The 16,833-nt window shown below is 37.7% G+C and overlaps 1 long non-coding RNA gene across 1 annotated transcript in view; it reads left to right on the plus strand.

Moving 5' to 3' along the window:
- The first annotated feature begins 690 nt into the window (after positions 1–690).
- Positions 691–16,833, plus strand: part of LOC117072985 — a 97,325-nt gene continuing 81,182 nt past the window's right edge. Inside the window, exon 1 of the long non-coding RNA XR_004433045.1 lies at positions 691–947. This is a non-coding gene — a long non-coding RNA (uncharacterized LOC117072985). The remainder of the gene's footprint in view (positions 948–16,833) is intronic.

Here is a 16,833-nt window from a genome sequence, read left to right on the forward strand (position 1 = left end):
TCATTCCAGCCCAGGCAAGATCTATAAATGAAGAAGCCTCCAGATAATTCCTGCCCAGCACAATCAAGTCAGCTGGAACTGCTACACTGCCCAGTAGAGATAAACCACACCCGCCTTGTAATGTCCAAGTTTCTGACCCACAGAATCTGTGAGCATGATGAAATGGTGGTGTTTTATGCCACTAGGTTTTGAGATGATTTGTTACACAGGAAAGATAATCAGAAGAGTCTTCAAGGCTGACTACAAATTTAATGTAATATAATGTCAATGAAACTTTTTGTGTTAACATGGAATTGTGACTGAAGCCACAAAGCTGACAAAGTGAAGTATTACAAGTGTATCAACTCTCAATAGAGCTGCCCAACAGAGGGCCAGGCCAAGCAACAGCACAATGGGTCATTGTGCAATCATACCAGCCCCGAATGTGTTTGACAGGATACTTATTTTACAAATCTGCATTTATCATTAAGTAGAAAGAGGTGCTTGCCTCACGTTCAATGGTCAACAACCTAAGGTGACTTAAAAAAAAAATACTGATGCCAAGTCTCTCCCCAGATGGATTGAATCAGAGCTACTTAGGGTGGAGCCAAAAGGCTTGTTTGTTTTTTAAAGCTTCCCAGGTAATTCTAATGTGTGTGTAGTCAGGTATGAGAAAGATTGCAAGCAAAAGCAGCTGAGGGAAGCTTTCCAAGGAGTAGGCTCAGTAGTATGAACTGCAAATACCTGAGAAGGGAAAAGTTCAGCCTTGTGCTGGAAAGGGGTTTAGCATGCTGGAGCTGGTTTTCTGTTTGGTAGCCCTACAACTTTGGCCCAATTACTTGGCCTCTGGGACTCAGATTCCTCCTCTTTAAAATGGTGCTAATAATAGCACCTACCCTCTGTGAGGAGGATGCCATGAGGACAAAAAGAGATCATACCCACCAGTCGAGAACCCTGTTCCTCGTAAGGTAAGTGCTCAATAAATGAGCTGCTATTATACAAGGTTATGTTGGAAATTTACGATTAAATACTGCCGTATAATGAAGTTCTTTTTAGTTTTTCAAACACTTCGTACTTCGTGAATGTACCTTATTTCAGCTATAGTTAGTACCCAAACAACTTTGCTAGAGTAACCCACTTTTTATCAGATTTTTCTTGATACCAGGAAAAGTTGTGCTTTGCCAGAGCAACCAGTTTTTCATTTTTTATTTTTTCTTAATTTGGATGCAATGAATCTTGTGGTTAATTCATCTCTCTGCTTTGGCATTAGAAAACTAAACTGACCCAAATCTCATAACTGAATAAAACTGGCTGTATTGTTCTCTCCTTGTTTTTTCCATTCCTCCTTAAAATCTCAGCTTTGATTTTATACTTTTAAGCAACATGTACATCTTTTTGGAAGGTGACTTAAGCACTTGGTAGGATGGAACCAAGGTAAGTTATCTGTATTAGGAGAGTTTTTCTATGATGAGGTCCAGACTAACAGGCAACTGGTTAATTGAAAAATGTGGTTAAAGCAGGGAGTCCTTAAAACATGTATACACACCTTAAATTTTTTTAACTTAAAACACAAATGTGCATCTTTTAATTAATCTTTTGGTATACAGGTTGTTACAAGTCCTTGTCTTTAGATATGGATCTACTGCTAGAACTTGTCACTGTTTTTCTTGTATCTCCCACACCTGAAATTCATCAACTACTGTACCCACTTTTTAAATAGAATGAGAACTGAGACACTTTTAAAGAAAACAGAGTGCAGAATCTTCCTAGAATGTTAATATTTTCCTCCCGATTCTTTAACAATTTTCTTGCCCACATCGAATTTAAAAACATTTTAATTACTTCCATTGTCAAAATATTTTAATACTTTTAACCAAATTTTCATAGGAACAGTAAATTTATTGTTGCATTTCATTTGTAATACTTTTATTCTGAGGTTTGGGACAAATAAATTGAATCTCAGGACACAACTGGTGGAAACAAAAGAGCTTGAGGCTACTGTCCATTAGCCTATTTGTTGTGAATGTCCGTGTTCTGCCACTTCGGTCTGTATGTTTTGGACAGAGTGGGGAGTTTTGTAGAAATGGTTGATATAGAAAAATAGCTAAATGAATAGGCCCATATAAAAATACATAGCTAAACTTAGCAATGAGAACTTTCAGAGGTATCCAAATATACAAGTATGTAGAGGAACACGAGTGGATGACCATGGATTAGTATGTCTGTGTCGATGGCTGTGTGAGCATGTGCCCATGCTTTCCCATAGATGATGGTTTTTATTCTCTTCCTTATAATATTTCTCTTGCAAAGATCTGGCAGTACCTTTCATCTGAGTGCCATTTCCAGAATGAATGTAACTTTAGTTTTTATATTGGTTCCATGTGGTTCAAAACTTGTTTCCTAAACTGATGTTTACTGTTCTTTAATATTTCTGGGAATATTTTAGATGTTTGTCCAAATCTAAAAAAAAAAAAATTATAACACAGCAAGCTTGGGAGAGCACACACATTTTATTGGTAAGAAACATTCTTTCCCTTCATGACTCTTTTAAAATTTCCTGGTTATTGTGCCTCAATTTATAGAGGAAACATTCTTGACTTGGGAGATTAGCTTCATAAACTAATGAATCTCCCGAATCTGGCAGATTTAACACTGAGCAATGAAAACTACTAAATATTAAAGGAAGAGTGAAAGTTCTACCTCATCTGCAGTCAACTGCAATAGGTAGCAACTTTGTCACCTGAGGCTTTCTAGAACACTCAGAGAAAAGGAGATTTGTTCCTCCCAGGGTGGTAAGGAAGGGTCCTAGTGATGGGTGTAAAATTCTTTTCAGGTGCACAATAAAAAACATTTAAGGCAAAAGCTTTTATCTGATTACCACTAAGTAAATCAGGGATTTCCGTAGAAACTTACGTTTCAGGTATATCTTAAGCATGATATTTGGACCAAGGTCCTGCACTTGCAGCTCATTGGAGTACAAATTTTCCCATTTAAATAAGGTAATTTAAAAGAAAGTAACTTTCCCAAGATTGCCAAATAATGCAGCACAGAGAAACCTGATTGGGGTCCTTCCCTTCTCTTTATCAAATATTAAGGCACATTTATTCTTTAGATCCCTTTATGGGTCCACCTCTGCCTATCTTAATGATTAACTACACAAGCTGAAGCTGAAAAAACTTGTAGAAATATATTAATAACTTATTTAACCATATTAAGTTCAATGACAAAGTTCAGCTGGTCTCTCAGCTCTGGGTGTGACCACAGATCACAGAGTTCTGAGAACGCCTGGGAAGCATGTCTAACAGAGTGTGCTTTTCTATTAATCACACAGCTCTTAGTTCTGGGGTTTTATGATAAATCCTAAGGTTTCTCCCAAACTAATTTCTTCTAATGCAGCTTTTGGTATATGAATATTCTATGGGTGGTATATTTTCATTAATAATGTCTATTAAGTATAAGTTAGAATATATGTCCCTAAATACTTCAAACATGTGGAGAAATGTTAAATCTTTAGGCAAATTACATACAAAATAGTCAATCATCTTTATTGTTTTTCCCCAGAGACCATTTAATAAGATATTAAATGGCCAATTTTAAATATTGTGTTAAGGCAAAGCTGATTATAGTTCACAAAAGGAATGTCAGCAAGATGAGTAAACATTATTTGGGTCACAGCCTAGTAGTCATGGATTGAAGAGTGATAGTGACCTAATCTTAAAGTCTTAGAATTTAAAGCATGAAAACACTTAACAGCATTACTCTCTCAAGTGTGGTTCTTGCCTCCCAAGAAGTACACAGGAGAATCTACTGGAATACAGGGAGTTAATACCAGAACTTAGAAATTTAAATTTACCTTGTATATGAAGAGGAAACAAGACAAACTTTAGTTGATTCACTCTACAGCACCAATGCTATGGTTCACAGTGAATCCCTGAAGTCACAAGACATAGACTGCTTGTGAGGTGCTCCAAGGACAGGAAGGGAGCGTTACAGCCCAGAGTAGGAGAGGTAGAAGTGTCTGTAGTCATCCATTACCTTCTAAAATTTAGAGTCCTATTGCAGTTTATGAAAAATTTTTATTTCAATATTCTTCTAGATGTCACGATAATTTTTTCTTGATTTTACTAATAAACTTCATTGCTTTTGTTTATATTCTAATAATTTTATTTACTTAGTTCTTTAAGTCTGAAAACAAAATAGTTTGAGTCTGTACTTTATCATGTTTTATTGAAATGTTCCAAAATGTCATTACAACTTGCAGTTTAAATGGTTTATTGGAGCTTCATCAACCTTTAAAATAAATGTCATATCTTGAGTTTGAGCTTCTCTTCTGCATCTCTAAAATATATTTTAGAGAATTTAAAATATCACTGTCCCATCTTCCAAAGTCTGAACAACTTTGCAATGGATGGACCATTTCATTAAATTAGATCATTTAAAGAAAAATCCAATTTGGTGTGTGTATTTAAAATATTCCACCTTTGAGACAAACCTGGAAAATATATATATATATATATATAAATATAGAACTGTTGAAAAGGTATGCAAATAGTCCACAACTTCAGAGTGTCCTGGAGGTGAGTCCTCATCTCATAACACTTACAGAATGAGCTGCTCTCAGACATATTCTGTGTACTTATTAAAAAAGAATGCTGTCTATATCTTTCATTACAGCTCTACTGTCAAAAGACTATAAATGTTGTCAGTTGTTCATTGTCAAGGTACAGTGTCCAGAACTACTTTCTTGAGTAAAGTCATAGCCTTCAGTTGGCAAAAAATGGTAAACATTACTCCTATGTTGTCTATTTTACTAGTTGTGTACAATAATCAATTGATTGGTGTTTGTCATATCCAAGGCAGAATCTGCAATAATGGACTCATATTTGATGTTGGTTTATAACACTTAATGAGACAGCCAAGTGTAAAGGGGTTCCTGGAAAAACTCCAACCAGCCTGTGCACTGGAATCTGTGCCCGTTGGGGTGGAGCCACAGAAGTTTGTGCTCTTTGCAGCAGGGAGGAGCTTGGCCCCTCCTCTTTCTGGGAGGAACCTGGGATTCAACCTGCGAGGCAGGAAGGATATACTGGCAGGAAGGATATGCCAGCAGGACTCTAGTTCTGCAAGGTCCCTGTTTCCCTTTTTTTTCCTTTTTGTCCAATAAATTGCATTTTCTCAACTTTCAAAGTATCTGCAAGCCTCATACTTCATGGCAATGTGACAAGGACCCTGTTTTTAGCTGAATTAGGTTAGAAAATCCTACAACATTATTTTGTTCATGTTTTCCAATGTTCTCAGTTCTCATTAGTAGTTGTGTATATAAATTACCACTCTTTTTTGAATCCTGACTTTTTACTGGCAGTCTTGCAAAAATAGATCCAAATCAGCAATTCATTTAATGATTACATGATTTCCATGAGATTTTCCTTTAGGAAAACCATATTTTTATCATGCCCTTTGAAGAGCAACCATTTTTATATAAAAATAACTACAAAGATCATTCTTTAGTACTTGAAGATAATACCAAATGCTCTGTCTCTTCTATTTATTATTCAAGATGCTTGTCTGATGGATTTTTATTTTATTTATGTGTAATCCAAGCAAACATGGTGTTCTTTATCATCTGTCCTACCAAGACTTCTGAGGTCCCTTGGTGTATAGAAAGCCCATAACTGTCTGTTTTATAAACTACTTTTACCCGTAAACTTGTAACAGCTTCAGAGAGGTTAAGAACTATTTTTTTTTTTACAATAGATGTATCTAAAAGAAAACTGAGTAGATTAAAATATTTAATATAAATGTTCTTCTAAACTTTACATTTTAATTAAAGTTTCCACACAGTGAGCCCCTTTTAACACTGAACATATTCTGCTTTTCATTAAATGGTAAAGTCTAATAGAACTTCAGAGATCAGATAAATCCTAAAAATCCCTTAGGCAGAGCCAAATTAAAGCAAAATTTTGCAGAAAGTGATTCCTCCCCACCCCACCAAAACATCCATCCCTCCTCCTTCTATATCCCCCAAGGTATACTTAATCCAAATCCCACACATATTTAATTTCAATTTTATGGTGCAATTGCTCATAAAATTTAGCTCAGTAGAGGTCAAAGCCTCTCCCTTCTTTTGTCAAAGTGTGTTAACTTTGTATTACTCGCAGCAGAATAGCTCCCTTTTCCATAGACCTTCTATATCTTTAGTGAATTAACCTGCCGTGTAGTTCAAATCACGTATCTCTATATTGCCACGGCAAACAATGAATGTTTAGAGATCAAGTCAAATCAACTTAAATAGAAATAAATGAGAATAGCTATACAGCATGATTACAAATGAATCTTTTCCTTTGGATCATTTATTACCATCTTATCAGAAAATAGACCAAAGACCAAAGTTCTTATTTCAGTGGGAAGAAATGTGATGATTCAGTAAGTTGCTCTCTACAGAATCAATAGAAAGCAGATGTCTTATTCACGTATCCCTAACAATCTTGCAGTAAGTGCTGGTGCCTAGAAACCCTGTTTGTAAGATCATATATAGCGTGTCTGCATCTAAAGGTGGATTTGTGTTACTGGAAATCATACACGAGGGATTGCTGCCTTACCCCATTTGAACATTAGGTAAGTGGGATGCATTTTGTCTATCATAACTTTTTAGAGACAGAGTCTTGTCCCAGCCCAAGCTGGCTCAAGCAATACTCCTGCTTTAGCCTCTCAAGAGGCTGGGACTACAGGTAAATGCCACTGTGCCCAACTTGTTTATTGTAACTTTAAGTCAAAATAAATTTGCCCTGATTTATGCACAGCTTTAATGTTACTACACCTAGCTTCTGTAACAAAGATGCAACGTTAAGCTATTCTTATGCTTCCATGGAATATCTTACCTTGGTCAAATTAATTTCTTCCCAACTTAACCACTAAGAAAACAAGAAAAAATAGAGGGCCAAGATAAGAATGATATATGAAATAGACTGTTTTAATCATGAAGTGGACAGAATGAGCCCTCCTGATTTTCTAGATTAAGGCCACATCTTTGTTACTGTGAGCAATCATTTTGGGAAATTGCCATCTAAAGTACATGGATGAAAGCAATATTTTATTACTTACATTAACTTGTATTTCTTATTAAAAATTAATCCATGTCAATTATAGAAAAATAAGGATATTACAGGTAAGAAAATACACAGTAATCTGTAATCCCACTAGCAGGAAATAACCATGATTAGTTAGCCTTCTGATACACAGGCTTCTAGACATTACAAATTCCTGAACCTAAGGGCTTCGTGCTGCTGTTTCCTCTGCTTAAGATGTTCCTCAGATCCGCATGTGGCTTCTTAATTCAGACCTCAATTCAAATGTCACCTCTGAGGATACGCCTTCCCTGACCAGTCCAGGCGAAGCAAGACCCAGCCCATCTTCCCAGTCATTTCCTAGCACATTACCCTATTGTATATTCTCTATTTCCCTTAGCAGTGCCTGCATTTCATTTGTTTGTGTTCGTAGTATGTTTCTCTCCACTTCTGCCACCTGTTATCTCCAGGACCTACAACAGCATCAGGCACATTTTTTTCAGGAAATATTTGTTGGCCTGCTGACTGAAACTGACCACACCCATGAACATTTTATTTTGTCAGTAAATATTTTCCCAGAACATCTTTTGGTGGGTATATCCAGTTGCTACATGCGTATAGGTATATGATGTCATAAATTATCCTTATGAGTCTACAATTACAGGACATTTTGGTGGTTTCCAGTTTTTACTATGCTAATTTTATAGCAACAAACATTTTAATAGCTACATGGGTATGCACATCCAGGATTATTTCCTTAGAAAAATTCCTAGAAGTAGGATGGCTGTATTAAAGGGTATATACTTCTTAAGGCCTCTGACAATATGCATTAAATTATGCTGCAAAAATTTGAAACCCATTAAAACTCCTATTGATGTAGGACAGTGATCAGTTCTCACATCTTTGCCAATCCCTGAGTATTATCATTTAAAAATCCTTGCCAGTGTTACTTTTAATGTGAAAACTGAGTTGAAATGGCAGATATTGCATGTGCCTGCTTGTGTCAGGCTAGCATTGAGGGAAAGTGATGAAAAGTATGTCTCAAATTGTTCTTCAGGGCCTTCATGATGACATGCCTTTAATTGAGCACCCTCTCACTGGCAACTATACCTCTTCTTGTTATATATCTTTCTTTGTTCTAAAACTGAAACTGATTTGGCTCCAAATGAGCTGCTTTAAACTGTAAATATTATGCAATTCATTTAAGTCCAGTAATGTTCTAAATTTAGATCTCATTATTTTTTGTTAACATCTAAAAATTATGTTAGGAGAAATACGTCTTAGGCCAGAAACTAATTTGGTTTGGCTAGGGTACAGTCAGCCCTCTGCATCTGTGGGTTCTGTATTCATGGATTCAACTAACCACAGATACAAAATATTTGGAAAATAAAGTGGATGGTGGTGTCTGTCCTGAATATGTGCATTTTTCCTTGTCATTATGCCTTAAACAATGTGGTATAACAATTATTTACATAGCATTTACATTGTATTCAGTATTATAAGTAATCTAGAGATGACTTAAAGAATACAGGAGGGGATGTGTAGGTTATATGCAGACACCATGCTATTTATTTGAAAGACTTGAGCATCCTGGATTTTGATATCCTTGGAGGGTGGGGTTTTAGGACCAATCCCCCAGAGAAACTGTGGGAATTATTGTTAAATATGTAAAACTCTTCATAAAAATTGCAAAAACACTTCATAAGAATTGCAAAAACAAAATGGGATAGATTGAGAGCCCTTCCTGTGTATATAGGGTGTTCACACATTCTTTTGCTCGGTAATTCATTGACTTGGTTAAAAAAAAAAAAAGCCAGCCGGCACCATGGCTCATGCCTGTAATCCCAGCACTTTGGGAGGCCAAGGCGGGCAGATCACCTGAAGTCAGGAGTTCGAGACCAGCCTGGCCAATATGGTGAAACCCCGTCTCTACAAAAATTAGCCAGGCATGATAGTGGGTGCCTGTTAGCCCAGCTATTCGGGAGGCTGAGGTGGGAGAATTGCTTGAACCTGGGAAGCAGAGGTTGCAGTGAGCCGAGATCGGGCCATTGCCCTCCAGCCTGGGTGACAGAGCAAGACTCCATCTCAAAAAAATAAGAGCTGAGCATTGACTCATGGTAAAATGCATTGTGATATGAAGAATACCAAGAAATATCACAATTGATTCCTGAACCCAAATACACTGTTTAACTCTGAAAAATAAATCCCAGGCAGAAAAAAAAAGTTTCATGGTAAGAATACTGAGTGATCTCAAGGTAGCTCATGACAGACCGAATGTTTGCTTCTTGGAACAAAGTAAGCACAGAGGGTTTGGAGGATATCATGGTACCCAGCAGAAGTGGAACTAGAATCTGAGCTGGGTGTGGAAATCAGTGTTGTCATCAAAACATCAGGTAGAAATATTAAAGAGTTTCTTGAACATAGTTTCATGTGTAAGAAGCAATATTCAGGAGATGGATGGTGGAGGGCCAGATGTGGGTACCACTGACACGCTGAGTGCAGGTAGATCCTAGAAAACCTTTGCTACTAGTGTGCAAGTTCATTGAGAAGGTTATTCAGATGGTCACAGTAATACTGTTTTTGTTATAATTTCATATATTTAGGAGGCAATATTTCAATAAGAGTGAAAAGCTCATCCATTCTTTTTTAGATAGTTGGTGGGCGATCAAAATCTGAACAGACCCGATTGGCTTCAGAAATAGTCAACATTTATTTAGATTTAAGACCTTCCATCATGGATTCCAAACAGGTTTTTCTATTTTTGTCCCTTCAGGTGTCCTGTGTTCCAACCAATCCAGGTGACTTAGTGCTTGTTCCTTTCCCACTGTTACCTTTGTTTTCTCAGTCTTAAAAGTGTAAAACTTACCAAATACTTAATGCCACCTTCAAAATACAATTCAGTCAGGTTTCAGCCAAATGCTGCCTTCCCTTTTAAGTGTCTTTTCTGTCCTCTGCTAGATCAATTCCCTCCTTTCTTTGTGGTAATACTTAACACATTCTGCCCTAAATGATAGTTTCTGCTGTTCTTAACATCAGTCCTCATTTGAATTTGAAACTTCCTAAGGACAGATAACATGCCCTACATTTTAAAAATAATTGTTTCAATAATTTCCCCTTTTAAACTATCGTATATTTGTTACAAAAATTATAAGTATAAAGCCGATTGTCCATTTTTCCACCAAGACAGCTATTTCTATTGTGAAATGTTTAATTTCAACATTTTTCATGCATATTTTTGTCATTGTGCTCTTGCCAAATATAAGCTTCTGTACAATAAGAGCGAATATTAAATGCTGATATGAACCAGATACTACTTAAGTTCATTCATGTGTTAATTAAATGTCTTCACTGGAACCATATGAGATGGTTAGCATTTTTATCCCCCTTTACAGATGTAAGAAATGGCCCAGAGAGGTTATGTCATTTGTCCAAGGACATGCAGCTAGTATGTGGGGATTTGTAAAATGGCAGGCTGGTCCCAAAGATACCACTGCTTTCTAAGATTCAAATATCTTTTTCGGTGGAAACCAAATATTCTATCATGTTGGTATATGGTAATTTACTTAACCATTTTCTGATCTTAACATTTAATTTGTCATTTAAAATGGCACTGTCATTATCATTTTAATGCCCCAAACTTTCTGAAAGATAAAGTACTAATCCAAGTGAATTATTGGGTCCAAAGATGTTATTTGAAGGCCTATGATGCAATCACCAAATTGTTTTCCAAAAGAGTTTTAAAAATTGTGGTTCCTAGAGTATTCATAAGCGAGTATTATAGTGAACACATATCACTAACTTTGAACATTTTTTTTAATTTTTTATGGTTGTTAATTTCATAGGTAAACTTACTGTCATAATATTAATTGATAAAATAAAAAACTTAGACAAATTGCATTGAACAGAGTTTAATGTAGCAAAGAATTATTCATGAATTGGGAAGCCCCCAACCAGAATAGGTTCAGAGAGGCTCTAGCATAGCCATGTGAAGAAGATTTATGGACAGAAAAAGGAACGTGACACACAGAAAGTGGAAGTGAGATACAGAAATAGACAATTGGTTAAAACCCGGTGTTTGCCTTATTTGAACACAGTTTGAATAGTTGGCACCTTTGATTGGCCACTTTGATTCACTTAGTGAATTATAACTAAGTGATAGTTCACTACGTATAGAAAAACCTTAGGCTGAACTAAGAATATGTAAGGACACAGCTTTAGGATAAACTTAATTTAACAATATCTCTTCCATTTCTAGTGGAGATAGATAATGTACAAATTGCCTTTTTGTGTCTGTCTTCTGCAACAGTTCATTCCAACTCTAAAAGAACAAGTGCTTGTGTACTCTTGTGTTTAAAAAATTTCTGTGTTTTAATATGGTCAGTGTCAATATCTGTGATCCGCATAAGCCTTTGAGATCCACTCTGGATCTCATGCATGACAATTACACATGGTTTTTATGGGACACGAGCTCAGTATTCCAATTAAATAGCTTACAGATAGACTTTTAGAAATGCCATTCATAAACAGTGGATCTGTTGTTTGTGTACAAAATGGGATGTTACATTAGAACTATTCTCTTATTAAATTTCAGCAGAGGCCCCTAAAAGCATTAAGTGCCAAGAAACCTAAGATTTGAAATGGAGGAGTAATACTATCTATTCAGGATATCCTAAATTGTGCAACTGATAGTCCATATCCAGATGATATAACATATTCTTGCATGAAAATAAAGGTAATAGGTATTCATTTGAAGCAAGTAGTAAATGTGTTATGTGTTTCTCCAAGGGGAATGGGAAAGGAGTCTTTTTACTCATCTCAAATCAAGTGAGGGGACTTTGAAAGAAGACTTGGAGAACTTGTCATGCTTCTGCTGGTGTGTGGAGTTAGGGGGCAGTCTAAAAATAGTCGGACAGCAGCATTTTGAGAAGGCAAACTGAAGAGAAAAAGGGCAGTCCTTCAACAACAGTGAACACAAGATGCATGCTTTTCATAGGCTGGATAGAGAGCTGGCTACAAACGCTCTTGAAAACGAAAAGGGCTTCTGGCTGTGACCACAGCAAACATTCATTACCAAAGCTGAGGGGGCTCTAGGCAAAGGCACTGGGAGGTCTGAGAGGTCAAGTAGGTATAGAATCTAAGAAACTCTCAGAAATGTCCTGCAAGAGAGAGTCAGCTTTGTCATCTACCGTGACTAGAGAGTACCAGTTCCTGTTAACTGTGCCAATCAAATAAGACTCCCCTTCATTTAATGCTTCTTCCTGTCCTCCTTTGGCCACCAGAAAATGCAGCTAGGAAGTAAAAGAGGAGGTGGTCCCAGGGAGAGAAGGAGCTAACCTCTCCTTCTTTCCCCAATGTAAGATCCCCAGCCTGAGGAAAAATGTAAGTTGGATGACAGCTTTGGGTTTTAATTTTACACTGGACAAAGCTTTTTAATACCTGAAAAAGGAGACTACTTATTTAATACCTGCATAAGCTATAAGATCTACCCCAAGATTCTCTCTGAAAGTGGGAGGATGGAGTCTACAGTATATATTCAAAGGGACAGAAGTAAAATGAAAAAGAAAAAGTCGTCTTCCTCTAGGACATAGGGAAGGCATCTTGCTCACGTATTCAAGTAGAATTGCTGAAGACATGCTAACTCCTGCTAAATTTATTTCAACTTTCTTGTCCAGATTTTCAATATGACCCTGAACCTCTTTTCAGCATTGCTTCTCTTGAGAACACATGCTTATCTCTTTTTTCAACCAAATAGAACTCTTTGCTACCCCTACCCCCAACCTCTCCCACTCTTTTGTACACCTGTGTATATATATGATTTCCTCTTTTTAGGATTTTCCTATTTCTGCTAGTTGAAGTCTCTTGTGACTTTCAAGGTTCACTTCAAAAGCTCTTTTATAAAGCTTGTAAGGGAGAAACAGCTGGGATGGCAAATCCTAAAATCCTTTATGAGCTGCCAGCGGCAGATGACACCACCTCTGCAGGATTTATTTTCATGGGATTCACTGAAAAAAAGAAAAGATAGGCTCCTGATTTCTAGATAGAGATTAGTAACAAATCCTAAGCTCCCTCCTGCTCTAGCACAGAGATGGGGCCATTTGTACTTCACCCACTAAACTTATCCCTTTATTACAATACCAGGTTTAAGAAGTGCCCCATTTCCAAAGGGCCCCAAATGGATGCTGCTTCAGAACATTGGACATTCCCATAAAAGCTCCAGTCAAATGATATGGAAGAGAGCACCACAAAGAGGAAATTTTTAACTCCTCCATCTTCCCATGGAGAGAATTTCCATTCATTGTTATAGCATCTTAAATATGCATATTTGAGGATTTAATTTTCTCCATTCTATACTCATTATATTCTTCTGTCTTTGGATAGGTGATTTTATTCAGATTTCGATGTTGGTTGTGATCATGGGATAGTTAGCTCTCCTGTAGAGATTAAAAAGTGACACTAGCAAAGCCTTCTCCTGACCTACTGCAGTTTAGTCCATTTTGCTTTACTATAAAAGAACACCTGAGACTGGGTAATTTATAAAGAAAAGAGGTTTATTTGGTTCGTGAATATGCAGGGCAAGCAGATGCATGACTCCAGCATCTGCTTGGCTTCTGGTGCGGCCTCAGGAAGCTTTTATTCATGGCAGAAGGTGAAGGGGGAGCAGATATGTCACAGGGGAGAGAGGAAGCAAGAGAGAGAGAGAGATGGAAGTGCCAGATTCTTTTTAACAACCAGCTCTCATGTGAACTAATAGAGTGAGAAACTCTCATTACCATGAAGAGGGCACCAAGCCACTCATTAGGGATTTGCCCCCATGAGCCAAACACCTCCTGTGAGGCCCCACCTCCAACATGGGGGATCACATTTCAACATGAGATTTGGAGGGGACAGACATCCAAACTGTATTAACTACCTGGAGCACAGAAATGTTTTATCTCTGATAGCACTTATATTATTCCTTGTAGAATTGTTATGGCTATGTGCCTACATGTGAAGACCATGAGGACATAAATTCTACAAAGACAGGGTCTGTCTTGACTGTCTTACTAATATTTGTATCTGTAGAAGGCAGCACATAGGAGATATTCACTAAGTATCAATGTTCATATAATTGAAATGTTGCTATATTACAATTCCTCTTGAATATAACTTGGGATAAAATATGACTTTCTTGAACTACATTCCACAGGTTCATTTATTGGTGTCTCAGGGACCCTTCTCTATAAAATAATCTCCTTTTAAGACTCTTGATATATGGACCCTTAAAAAGTTACAGTAGGACTCAATGCATCAGGTTGCTTATCACTTCATTATATATAGTTCTTAGAAAGTCTGTTATCCATTGTGCAAGTTCTTGTGAAAGTACATGGGCCAACTTTGTTCTACAACTCTTATGCCAAGTTCAAAACCACAATATCTTAGCAGCTTTATATTTCTTCCAAAACACCATAAGTTATTACACTATATTATGCATTGCATACTTGCCAAAGCATTTCAGCCAGACTATTTTGTTACATAAGCACAAAAGCATCCAACACTAATAAACTCCTATTTTTCGTTCTACTTTTATGTAAATTCAAAGAACCAACTCATGTTTCTTATGCCTTTCGGGTAAAAATTAAACAATCACTAACACTTAAAAAGTATTGTTCTAAATCCAAATTGTGAGATATATTCCTCAACTGACTAAATTTTTTTCTTATAGGTATAGTTTACTTGGTATTGCAAAAGTTTTGTAACAATTTTTCTTGGCAATACATCTAAAATGATTGACTTTATGGATCCTCTACAATGACCATTGGTTTTTCTTTTTGCTTGCTTGTTTTTCTTAATGCAGTTTATTTGAGTGAGTGTCTTGCTTTTTATTTTGTTTGCCCAGTGTATTCATTTTCATGCTACTGCTCATAAAGTTATACCCAAAACTGGGCAATTCACAGAAGAGAGGTTCAATGGACTCATAGTTCCATGTGGCTGGGGAGGCCTCACAATTATGTCAGAGAAGAGAAGAGAACTTGTGCAGGGAAACTCCCCTTTACAAAACCATCAGATCTTGTGAGACTTATTCACTATCATGAGAACAGCACAAGAAAGAACTGCCTCCATGATTCAATTACATCCCACCAGGTCCCTCCCACATGTGGGAACTGTGGGAGCTACAATTCAAGATGAGATTTGGGTGGGAACACAGACAAACTATATCATTCCTCCCCTGACCCCTCCCAAATCTCATGTCCTCACATTTCAAAACCAATCATGCCTTCCCAATAGTCCCCCAAAGTCTCAACTCATTTCAACATTAACTCAAAAGTCCAAGTCCAAAGTCTCATCTGAGACAAGGCAAGTCCCATCTGCCTATGAGCCAGTAAAATCAAAAGCAAGTTAGTTACTTCCTAGATGAAATGGGGATACAGGCATTGGATAAATACATCCATTCCAAATGAGAGAAATTGGCCAAAATGAGGGGGCTAAAAAACCCCATGCAAGTCTGAAATCCAGCAGGGCAGTCAAATTTTAAAGCTCCAAAATGATTTCCTTTGACTCCATGTCTCACTTCCAGGTCATGCTGATGCAAGAGGTAGGTTCCCATGGTCTTGGGCAGCTCTATCCCTGTGGCTTTGCAGGGTACAGTCTCCCTCCTGGCTGCTTTCACAGGCTGGCATTGAGTATCTGTGACTTTTCCAGGTGCACAGGACAAGCTGTCCATGGATCCACCATTCTGGGGTGTGAAGGATAGTGGCCCCCTTCTCACAGCTCCACTAGGTAGGGATACACATACTCCAGTGGGGACTGTGTGTAGGGGCACCCACCCCACATTTCCCTTCTGCACTGACCTAGAAGAGGTTGTTCATGAGGGCCCTACCCCTGCAGCAAACTTCTTCTGCCTGGACATCCAGACATTTCCACACATTTTCTGAAATCTAGATGGAGGTTCCCAAACCTAAATTCTTGACTTCTATGCACCCACAGGCTCAACACCATATGGAAGCTGCCAAGGCTTGGGGCTTGCACCCTCTGAAGTCACAACCTGAGCTATACTTTGGCCCCTTGTAGTCATGGCTGGAGTGGCTGGGATGCAGGGCACCAAGTCCCCAGGCTGCACACAGCATGAGGACACTGGCCTCACCCAGGAAACCATTTTTTCCTCATAGGCCTCTGGGCCTGTGATGTGAGGGGCTGCCACAAAGGTTTCTGACATGCCCTGGAGACATTTTCCCCATTGTCTTGGCGATTAACGTTCAACTTCTTGTTACTTATGCAAATTTCTGCAGCCAGCTTGAATTTCTCCTCAGAAAATGGGATTTTCTTTTCTATCACATTGTTAGGCTGCAAATTTTCCAAACTTTATGCTCTGTTTCCCTTTTAAAACTAAATGCCTTTAATAGCACCCAAGTCACCTCTTGAATGCTTTGTTGCTTAGAAATTGCTTCCACCAGATACCCTAAATCATTTCTCTCAAGTTCAAAGTTCCACAGATCTCTAGGGCAGGGGAAAAATGCCCGTAAAACGTAACAAGAGTCACCTTTGCTCCAGTTCCCAACAAGTTCCTCATCTCCATCTGAGACCACCTCAGCCTGGATGCCTTTGTCCGTAACATCATTAGCATTTTGGTCAAAGTCATTCAACAAGTCTCTAGGGAGTTTCAAACATTCCCACATTTTCCCGTCTTCTTATGAGTCCTCCAAACTGTTAGTTCCAACTAACAGTTGGAACTGTTACCCAGTTCCAAAGTCACTTCCATATTTTCTGGTATCTTTTCAGCAGCATCTCACTCTACTGGTACCAATTTACTATATTA

This window comes from Trachypithecus francoisi, unplaced genomic scaffold, assembly GCF_009764315.1.
Source record: "Trachypithecus francoisi isolate TF-2019V2 unplaced genomic scaffold, Tfra_2.0 Lachesis_group4, whole genome shotgun sequence".
In the NCBI taxonomy this organism is placed as follows: domain Eukaryota; kingdom Metazoa; phylum Chordata; class Mammalia; order Primates; family Cercopithecidae; genus Trachypithecus; species Trachypithecus francoisi.